General features: G+C 54.9%; 1 long non-coding RNA gene across 1 annotated transcript; it reads left to right on the top strand.

Moving 5' to 3' along the window:
• The first annotated feature begins 3,105 nt into the window (after positions 1–3,105).
• LOC121026701 (uncharacterized) lies at positions 3,106–4,240 on the top strand. Its single transcript, XR_005788419.1, has 3 exons — positions 3,106–3,117; positions 3,497–3,701; positions 3,820–4,240. It is a non-coding gene; the product is annotated as an uncharacterized LOC121026701 (long non-coding RNA).
• Positions 4,241–8,737: the final 4,497 nt, after the last annotated feature.

Raw genomic sequence — 8,737 nt, 5'->3', positions numbered from 1 at the left:
CACACACACACACACACACACACACACACACACACACACCTGCCCTGTGCCCTGGGGACTATGCCCAGTGGGTGCCCGGCCCCATGGTCTGCCCTGGGGTGGAGGGGTTACCAACACCCTGACCCGCCACCCACAGGGGCCCAGTGGTCCCCAACCCCCAAACTCACTTAGGCTCTGAGAATGGGCGTCTGTGACTCAGGACACGGGACAAGGTGAAAATCATAGCCTACAAAATATGCGTAGACCTGCTCTCACCACCTCCATGAACAGCATCTGGCTCGGACTAGCACAGGCCTCCCAGGCCTCCCTGCTTATGACTTTGCCTCTATAGTCTATCCTCCCCACTGCCGTGGGAGGGATCCTGCCAGGACTTTGGTCCGATCACGACCCCCCACCTTTATCCACACTTCCAGGGCTCCCAACTCCCTCAGAGGAAAAGCCCTCCCCATCCAGCCCCCCCCCGCCCCCACCCAACCTCTCAGACCTGAGCATATTCAGTTTGCATTATCCTCCTGTGAGAAAAGCACCCTGATGATGATACAGGGTTTCCCAAAACGCAGCATATCCACCTCCAAAGACTATCTGGATCCTTCTCAGATGAATGTTGCTTATTCTCAGAGCAAAGAGTATTTGGTGCGTATCGGCCCAAAATAAAACTAGCCATACACTGATGAATAAAAAGCTCAAGTAAATAGGGGCACCTGGGTGGCTCAGTCAGTTAAGCATCTGACTCATTCATGATTTCAGCTCAGGGCGTGATCTCACGGAGCCCTGCTGTGAAACTCTGCACTGGGCATGGAGGCTGCTTAGGATTCTCTCTCTCCTTCTGCCCCTCCCCTGCTCATGCTCTCTTGAAAGAAAGAAAGAAAGAAAGAAAGAAAGAAAGAAAGAAGAAAGAAAGAAAATTCAAGTAAGTAGATTTAAAGGAAAAATTTAACTAACAGAAGAGATAGTATAAGGCAAATGATAACGGTCACAAAAGTAGCTCAGGGATGCCTGAAGTTAGGGAAAGGCTGTTGCAGTAGAAAAATCCCAAGTCTGGGTGTCTGTGGGCTTACAGGCACACCCTCCCTCTGCCACTTGCTGACCCCGTGACTTTGGGCACCCCGAATGGCCTCCTGGGCCTCCCGATCCTCGTGTGCGACATGAGGAGGTTATGAGGGCTCTGTGGTTCCTTGTCCTTCAAGTCCAAAGACAGAGGGTGCTTGTGTCATGAATTCCAAAGGCAGCACCTGGACCAGGCTACCCCACAGCTCCGGCTGTGGAAGGGCCCTTTCTGTGCCTGGTCACAGCCCTCCCTGGGCCTAAGGACACCCCACAGGGCCGCCCCTACCTCTCTGTGTTGAGTTAGGCGTCTGTCACGGCAGCCAAGGGGCCTTAATGGATAAAAGGGGCTCCAGACCCTCAAGTCTTCCTGGGCCTTTGTCCAGGATCCCCTCCCTCGACCTCCATCTTGCCCACCCAGCCCAGGCCACCTGTCGGCTCCCCGCAAGCCATCTTTTGACCTCCCTTCTCTCACACATGGCTCAGCTGCATGCTCACTGGGACAGGCACACCTGAGCCACTCTGCCCAGTGTGGCCCCACTTCCCCAGGGAGCCCACAGTGGTCTGGATGCTGTCATTGCACCCAGCACGGAGCTGGTGGGACCCGAGACTCCTCCTCCCATTGTTTACCGGGCGGGGGGGGGGGGGCACCACATGACCACGTGGTTCACTCAGCCCAATGCGCTGCACCTTCCTGTGTTAACACCCCATCGCCCCCACTGGCACGGACACCCTTCGGGTTTGCAGCAGACGGTCCGGTCATTTCCCACCACACCAGTCACCATGGGACAGCTTTAATGATACATGTTGCATATTAAAGTACACATTTTATGTGTCGAGGGGTGAGCCTCAGAGCTCCCACCTTGCTGAACTTTGTTTTCCACATTAGAACATTCTAAAGAACGCCTTAGAGTATCCACCAACGTACTCTTTTACGTTTTTTTTTATTTTATTTTTGAGAGAGAGAGAGAGAGAGACAGGGCACAAGCCGGGGAGGTGTAGAGAGAGGGGGGGAGACACAGAATCCAAAGCAGGCTCCAGGCTCTGAGCTGTCAGCACAGAGCCCGACGCGGGGTTCAAACTCACGGACCACGAGATCGTGACCTGAGCCGAAGTCGGTCGCTCAACCCACTGAGCCACCCAGGTGCCCCTCCGCCAATGTAGTCTTAATTGTAAATCATAGTTAATAAATTCTAGTATTCTGAGCACATCTTCGCAGGATCTATGCACCATGACCTTGGATTTGTTCTTGACTCCTTTCTCCCTTTCACGTCATTTTCAACTGATCAACAAATCCAACCTGCTCTCCTTTCAAAATACATCCTCAACCCGACCTCTCCTCCCACCTCCGCAGTCCCACCCTGGACCTGGGGTCCTCATCTCTCCCCGGGATTGTGTGGAACCCCCTCACCGGCCCCCTGTCTCCATCTCGCCCGCTACAGGCCACATGGCACATGGCAGCCACACGGACCCCTTCAAACCTCCGCTGGACCGCATCCCTCCCCAGTGGCTCCAGCCACCCCTGAGGCAAACCTAAGCTCCTCACCATGGCCCACAGGGCCCTGCTCTTGGTCCAGAATCTTCCTAACTTTCTGACTTTATCCCTGGCCTCGCTTCTCACGCTCACTCCTCTCAGGAGCACCTGCTCCCTTGCGCACATTCACACGCCCTCAGGTGCCCTCACTGGGATGTCCCCCAGATGTCCCTGTTCCCTGTGTCTTAGCTCAGCTGTGACTTCACAGAGTGGCTTTCTCTGATTGCCTGGGATGTCCCCCCTCGCTCATTCACTCTCCTTCTATCCCGCATGCCAATTACATTCCCACTTGGCCACGCCGGTCCTCCGCCCTTCTCCACTTGCTCTGTGCCCCGGGATGCCGACCTCATGCAGGCTCCCTGTCCTCAGCTCCCCCTGGATTCTGCCCGGTGAGCACTGGCCAGAAGTTGAGGACAGGATCAGAGAGAGCTGGGACGTGGATGTCTCGCCTCCTCCGTGCTGGGCTGTGGCAATCCTCAACAACACCCACACCTCCTGCCGGTCCTGCGGCCCCGGCTGCAGTCCAACCCGATGTCCAGGTTCGCGGCTGTCCCTCCTCTTGCCCCACAGGTCCTGGACGGCTGGGGCTCGTATTTATTTGTATCTTATCTGCCTCTCTTCTAAAACGCAAACTCCCTGAGGCAGAGACCTTGTCTGTTTTGTTTCCTGTTGAATCCCCAGAGAGCACAGTGCGGCTTGGCTCCTGGCAGGGGGCTTAATAAATACTTCCTGAGCAAGAGAGAGACGTCCGGCCTGTCGTACTAGCTTCCAACGGTCCCCCCACCCCCGCCCCCCGCTGTCCCTGCCCATATTTGGTGTGTATGACCAAGTGTCACTTCCAACATTAGGTGATTAAAGGCTTCAGCTTCTCTCCCTGTCTCTCTGTGTCTCTGTCTCTCCACCTGTCTCTCTCTGAAGCCACGTGGCACAGAGGCCCGTGTGGTGAAGGAGTGAAGCCTCTGCCGACAGCCACGTGAGTGAGTCTTCTCCATCTCCTGCCAGCCTGTGAAGACTGCAGCCCCAGGGCACGACTTCCCCGCAGCCTCCTGGAGATCCTGAGCCAGAAACCCCAGCTAGCTGCTCCCAGAATCCTGACCCTCAAAAACCATGCAAGGTAGCAGATGTGTGTTGCTTGAAGCTACTAAACTTGGGGTGGGGTGGGAGTAGGTATTTGTTACACGGCAACAGGTGACCGATACATGGCCCTAACCTGGTTTACCTTCCTGTATCTCTGAACGTAGCCCTTGTGCCAAACCCGCCGAGCCTGTGATCAAGCACGTACCGCCTCCTGCAACAATCTGGAAACGTCCAGCCCACCTCCCCGCTGAGCCTAGCAAGACAAGATTCCATCTTCTGTCCCAGCCTCGGCCCCAGGCCTGACCCAGGAGGGGGGCGGGGCTTTTCAGAGCTTGATCCCAAGGTCACCTTGAGCTTTGCCCTTCCCCCGTCCCAACGCTGTTGCCCCTTGGCTTTCCTGCAGCTTTGAATACAAGGAGAGCAGAGACCCAGGGGAACAAAACAGACATTCGCATGAGTCGGAGTCTCTGGGGGTTTGGGATGCAATACAGTCCACCCCACGGCGGCGTTCTTCGTATAGAACTTTGTCTTCACTTTGAAGTGAACAAACTTCTTGCTTCACCTGAGTTCTGCAGACTAAGAGGGTGTGTGCACTTCTCTCCTGGAGGGAAAGGTCCCCTTCTTCCACGCTTGTGGCTGAGAAGGAAGTGGCTAAGCACCATTACTTCCAACTGCACGGGCCACGGCGGGCCCCACCATCCCTCACTGCCTGCCCCTCCCATCCCACCAAACGTAAACCCTCGGGCAATGACTTTTGATAAAAACATAGGGATCATCGTCGTTTCCGTGTTGTTGTTGTTTGTTTGTTTTTGTTCAAACAAGTATGGTTGGGTAGAATTTTTAGTAGGAGAAGAGAACACGGAGATTCGGCGAGCAAAGGGGTGCAGAGACAACAGAAGATACGGCTAGGGGTGGGGGAAGACGGGGAGCCGAGAACAGGGTCGAGGACAGGGACGGGGAGGGAACGAGTCCTCGGGGCGCAGGCCAAGGACAAGGAACCTCGGGCGGCCAAAAGATTGAAGATTTGCTGGTGCAGGGAGACACATGAAGCAGTTTTCAAGGATGTGAGATCATTAAAGCAAGTTACCAGGGCTCCCAAGAGACAGTGGGAGTAATCTAATGAGAGAGGCCCCGACATTGCAAAACTCCAAATTAATTCTTTGCTCGGCTGTTCACAGGGGAGGAAGACAAAGCAGTTGCCTTCAGAAACCATAATGTATTTCCTTACTGGGGCAAAGTGCACCGGGGGCGGAGCTGGGACAATGGCGACTGGAGCTTACTTGCTCTTGTGGTGGGAGCTTCTCTGACACGTGAACTGTAGGGCCAGCTCAGACCTGTCCCTTGAGCCCTGATGACACCCTCCCGTGAGTCCTAGCCAGTTCGTGCCTTCCAGGAAGCAGCGCTCAGGCCACAGCGGCCATCCCAGGGTGTCGTGTGTGTCCTACGTCCCCACTGTTGGCCGCCTGGCCCTCTCGCTCACGAGAGCTGAGCTCCTGCCTACTCCGGCCAACTTCCCGGGTGGCTTTTCCTCCGGTGGTTAAAACAAGTAAGTCCATCCCTTCCAGATTTCCTGCCCCACATTCCATGGTTTGGAGTATTTCCTGCCCAGCTGGGTAGAATCAAGATGAAATTAAAACCTAAAAACACAGGGCACCTGGGTGGCTCAGGCGGTTGAGCACCCAACTCTTGATTTGGGCTCAGGTCATGATCCCAGGGTCGTGGGATTGAACCCCGCGGCGGGCCCCGTGGTAGCGTGGAGCCTGTTTGAGATGAGATTCTCTCTCTCCCTCTCTCTCTGGCTCTCTCCCTCTGTCCCTCTCCCCCGCTCATGCTCTCTCTCTGAAATAATAAAAACAATAAGAAGCAATTAAAAAAAGGTCTCCTTTCAGGAAATACAGCGTGTAAAACTACACCTTGAGCACCCAAGCAGAACGGATGGGAGGGGCCGAGGCTCTCTGGGGTCCAGAGGATTAAGGTGCCGCTCGGAGACTATATGCATACGACCTGGGTTTACTGGCCATGCCGTGTCTCCATCTGGGGCTGGGTACTGGTGTGCATTCGTCACCTTGCAATGGTTCATCAAGTTTGCGTTTGTGATCTGGGCCCTTTTCTTATGGAGGTTATACTCCAATATATTTTTACTCCAGGGGCACCTGGGTGGCTCAGTCGGTTGAGCGTCCGACTTTGGCTCAGGTCGTGATCTCACGGTTCGCGGGGTCGAGCCCCACGTCGGGCTCTGTGCCGACAGCTCGGAGCCTGGAGCCTGCTTCCGATTCTGTGCCTCCCTGTCTCTCTGCCCCTCCCCTCTCCAGAATAAATAAATGTAAAATAAAATAAAAGTAAAAAGTTTTTCATATATTTTTACTCCCAGGGGGATTTGGACTGAGGAACACAAAGACATTTTTTATAGGTGAGCCACCACCTGCCAGGGGCCCCCGGTCCCCTTTCTCTAGGGGATCCTCTCTGGCCCTCGCTTCTCCAAGCTCTAGTTCTGGGCTCACCTCCTGCCTTCAGCCACCGTGTCACATCCCAATTAGGGCAGCTGGACCGGCAGGGTCTTCCAAGGACCTGGCTGGGCTGGCGTCTCCCATGCCGGAGCTCCCCGTGGAGTTCTCCTTCCTCCTTCCCATCATGGGGAATCCAGACAGTCTTGTCCCAACCACTCCAGACGGCGTACAAGCTCATCACGGGCCCTACCAGACCTCGGATGTCTTTGGTTGGGATGGGACTTTAAGGAGATTCGTCCACCCTCTCAAGCTCTCATCCCCGGCCTGCGTATCCCAGAGGCAGGGCGGAGCTAGCACCCAAACCCTCTGGGACGGTTCAGAAAAGTTGAGGAAGTACTTAGAGCCCAGGCGGAGGAGGAGGTCAGCCCCTAGTTTCCGTGCCTCTAGCTGCTCGCCATGCTGGGGTCAGAGCCACCGCACCCAGCTCCCGGTGCACCGCTCTCCTGCACAAGAACCTTCCGGCTCCTGTAATGGAAAACCGCATTTCCTAACCTGCATTCCTACTTCCCTAGCTCCTCTGAAAACTCATCGTCTAGACGCTGACCGTGTGCGTTTTGGATTTGGGCCCTTATCCTTATTAGTCCCCTCTCCCCTGCTTTGTCCTGGTTTATTTTGTTGCTCTTTCCCCCCTATTTTTATGATTTTTCAAAAAAAATTTTTATTTTATTTATTTTTTGAGAGAGAGAGAGACAGAGTGCGAGCAGGGGAGGGGCAGAGAGAGAGAGGGAGACACAGAATCCGAAGCGGGCTCCCGGCTCCGAGCCGTCGGCACAGAGCCCGACGCGGGGCTCGAACCCACAGCAAGATCATGACCTGAGCCGATGTCAGACGCTTAACCGACTGAGCCACCCAGGCGCCCTCCCCGCCATTTTTAAAGAGCTAACTGCCTTTACCGGCACTCCTTCTTCTGGAATAATGCAGGCATTTAGGACCACGCATTTTCTTCCAAGCCCAGCTTAGCTGTGTCCCCGGTTCAGATACGAACTCTTCTCCCTTTCACCATTTTCTACAAATTTCACTTTAGTTTTGATTTCTGCTTTGATCCAGGAGTTATTTGGGAAAGGAAGCCTTCCAGTACAATGCCCCTGTCTTAAGTACCCCGCCCAGCGAGCTTTAACCAACGTGTCCACCAGGGTAAGCATTGCTATAGCCAGGATACAGAGTATTTCCAGCGTGGATATCTCTTTATTATTTGTTTTAATGTCATTAGATTATGATCAGAGTATAGCCCGCAAAAATCTTTTGTTTTAATTCCGTGAGGGCTTCCTTTGTACGCGCCCCCCCCCTACAAAAAAACAGCACATAAAAAAAAGGAGTGATTTGTAAATTATATTTAAGCATCAAATAACTTCTGCCTGGTGTGCATTCACCTCCCCCACTCACCTCCACTCTGCTCCTAACATCGTCTAGTCCTCTTTCTATGAAGCCAAAATCATGCTGCAGCGCTGTGAGGCCTTGCTCTACACGCCCCAGCCCCCAGCCCTAGACCGTGGCCTCCCGGAAGGTCAGGGCCACTTTGTTTTCAATGCGACTCCATGTGGTAAAGATTCTCTACCAATACTCCCCACCTACAGCTGAATCCAGGAGGCCTGGCCTGTGCCCTAGAGAACCACCCGGCTGGGTAGGTAATTTAGAGACCCCAGCCCTGTGCTTCGGGCCTCCTCTCTACAGTGGCTCAATTCATCTTATAGTATTTCCATTGTTCTTTAGAGAGCCTGAATTATTAAGGGAAATCACTTCTAACACGACCCTATTGACTGAAATAAGTAAATCATTGAAATCATCACATCTTTCGCGTTTTAGGGAAGGGGCTGAGAGACGGGGAGTCAATGGATTCGATCCGAGCAGCAGCGGCAGGTGGGTGGAGAGGGTCCCTGGCCCCGGGGAGCAGGGCGGTTCTCAGGGCTGGCGAGGCTTCAGAAATCCAATCCCGGGCACCTCACAGGGGACAGGTGGGGCTGTGGCTGACCGTCGCCGCACCCCTTTCCCTGAGCTGGCTCCGGGGTGCCTGCCTAGAGACTGGCATGTGGGTTCAGCAGATGGAGACTCAAAGTCTCCACTTATCCCTCAAGCTCAGCCTCAGAAGGATGCATTGGGCACCTGCTGGGGAGGAGCGTCTGGGGGTTCAGAGGGAGGGGGCAGGTGACACAATGGAACAGGCCCCTGGGTCACATGCTGTCCCATCTGGCTCGGTTGTCTTCTATCCCTTCTCGCCCAGGGCCGTGTGGACTTCAACGGCACCCACCTGACCCCTCCACCCCCGGCTATGTCACCTCACAGTGGCTCCCCGTTGTCACCCTTGGAATTCCTGACCGTGGCCTCAGGCCCCTTCCTGCCCACCTCCAGCCTCCTCTGCCCTCTCTCCACACTGCTCATCCGGCCTCCTCTCTTCTCGGGCCTGGGCGAAGCTGCTGTCCCCCCTCCCCGCACCCCCGGAAGGCTCCTCTCCCACGCCGCCCAGCCCCTCCTCCCTACCAGGGCCTCCCAAATGGCAAACGTGAGGTGACGACAGGGCCGATGGATGTGGTGTCCGGTGACACTGAATCCTACAGTGGTTCCTCTCCACTTCTTCCGA

Source organism: Herpailurus yagouaroundi, unplaced genomic scaffold (assembly GCF_014898765.1).
Source record: "Herpailurus yagouaroundi ecotype Mexico unplaced genomic scaffold, PumYag 151676, whole genome shotgun sequence".
NCBI lineage: Eukaryota > Metazoa > Chordata > Mammalia > Carnivora > Felidae > Herpailurus > Herpailurus yagouaroundi.
The sequence above is the reverse complement of the archived record's forward strand: the minus strand, read 5'-3'. Positions and strand labels throughout refer to the sequence as shown.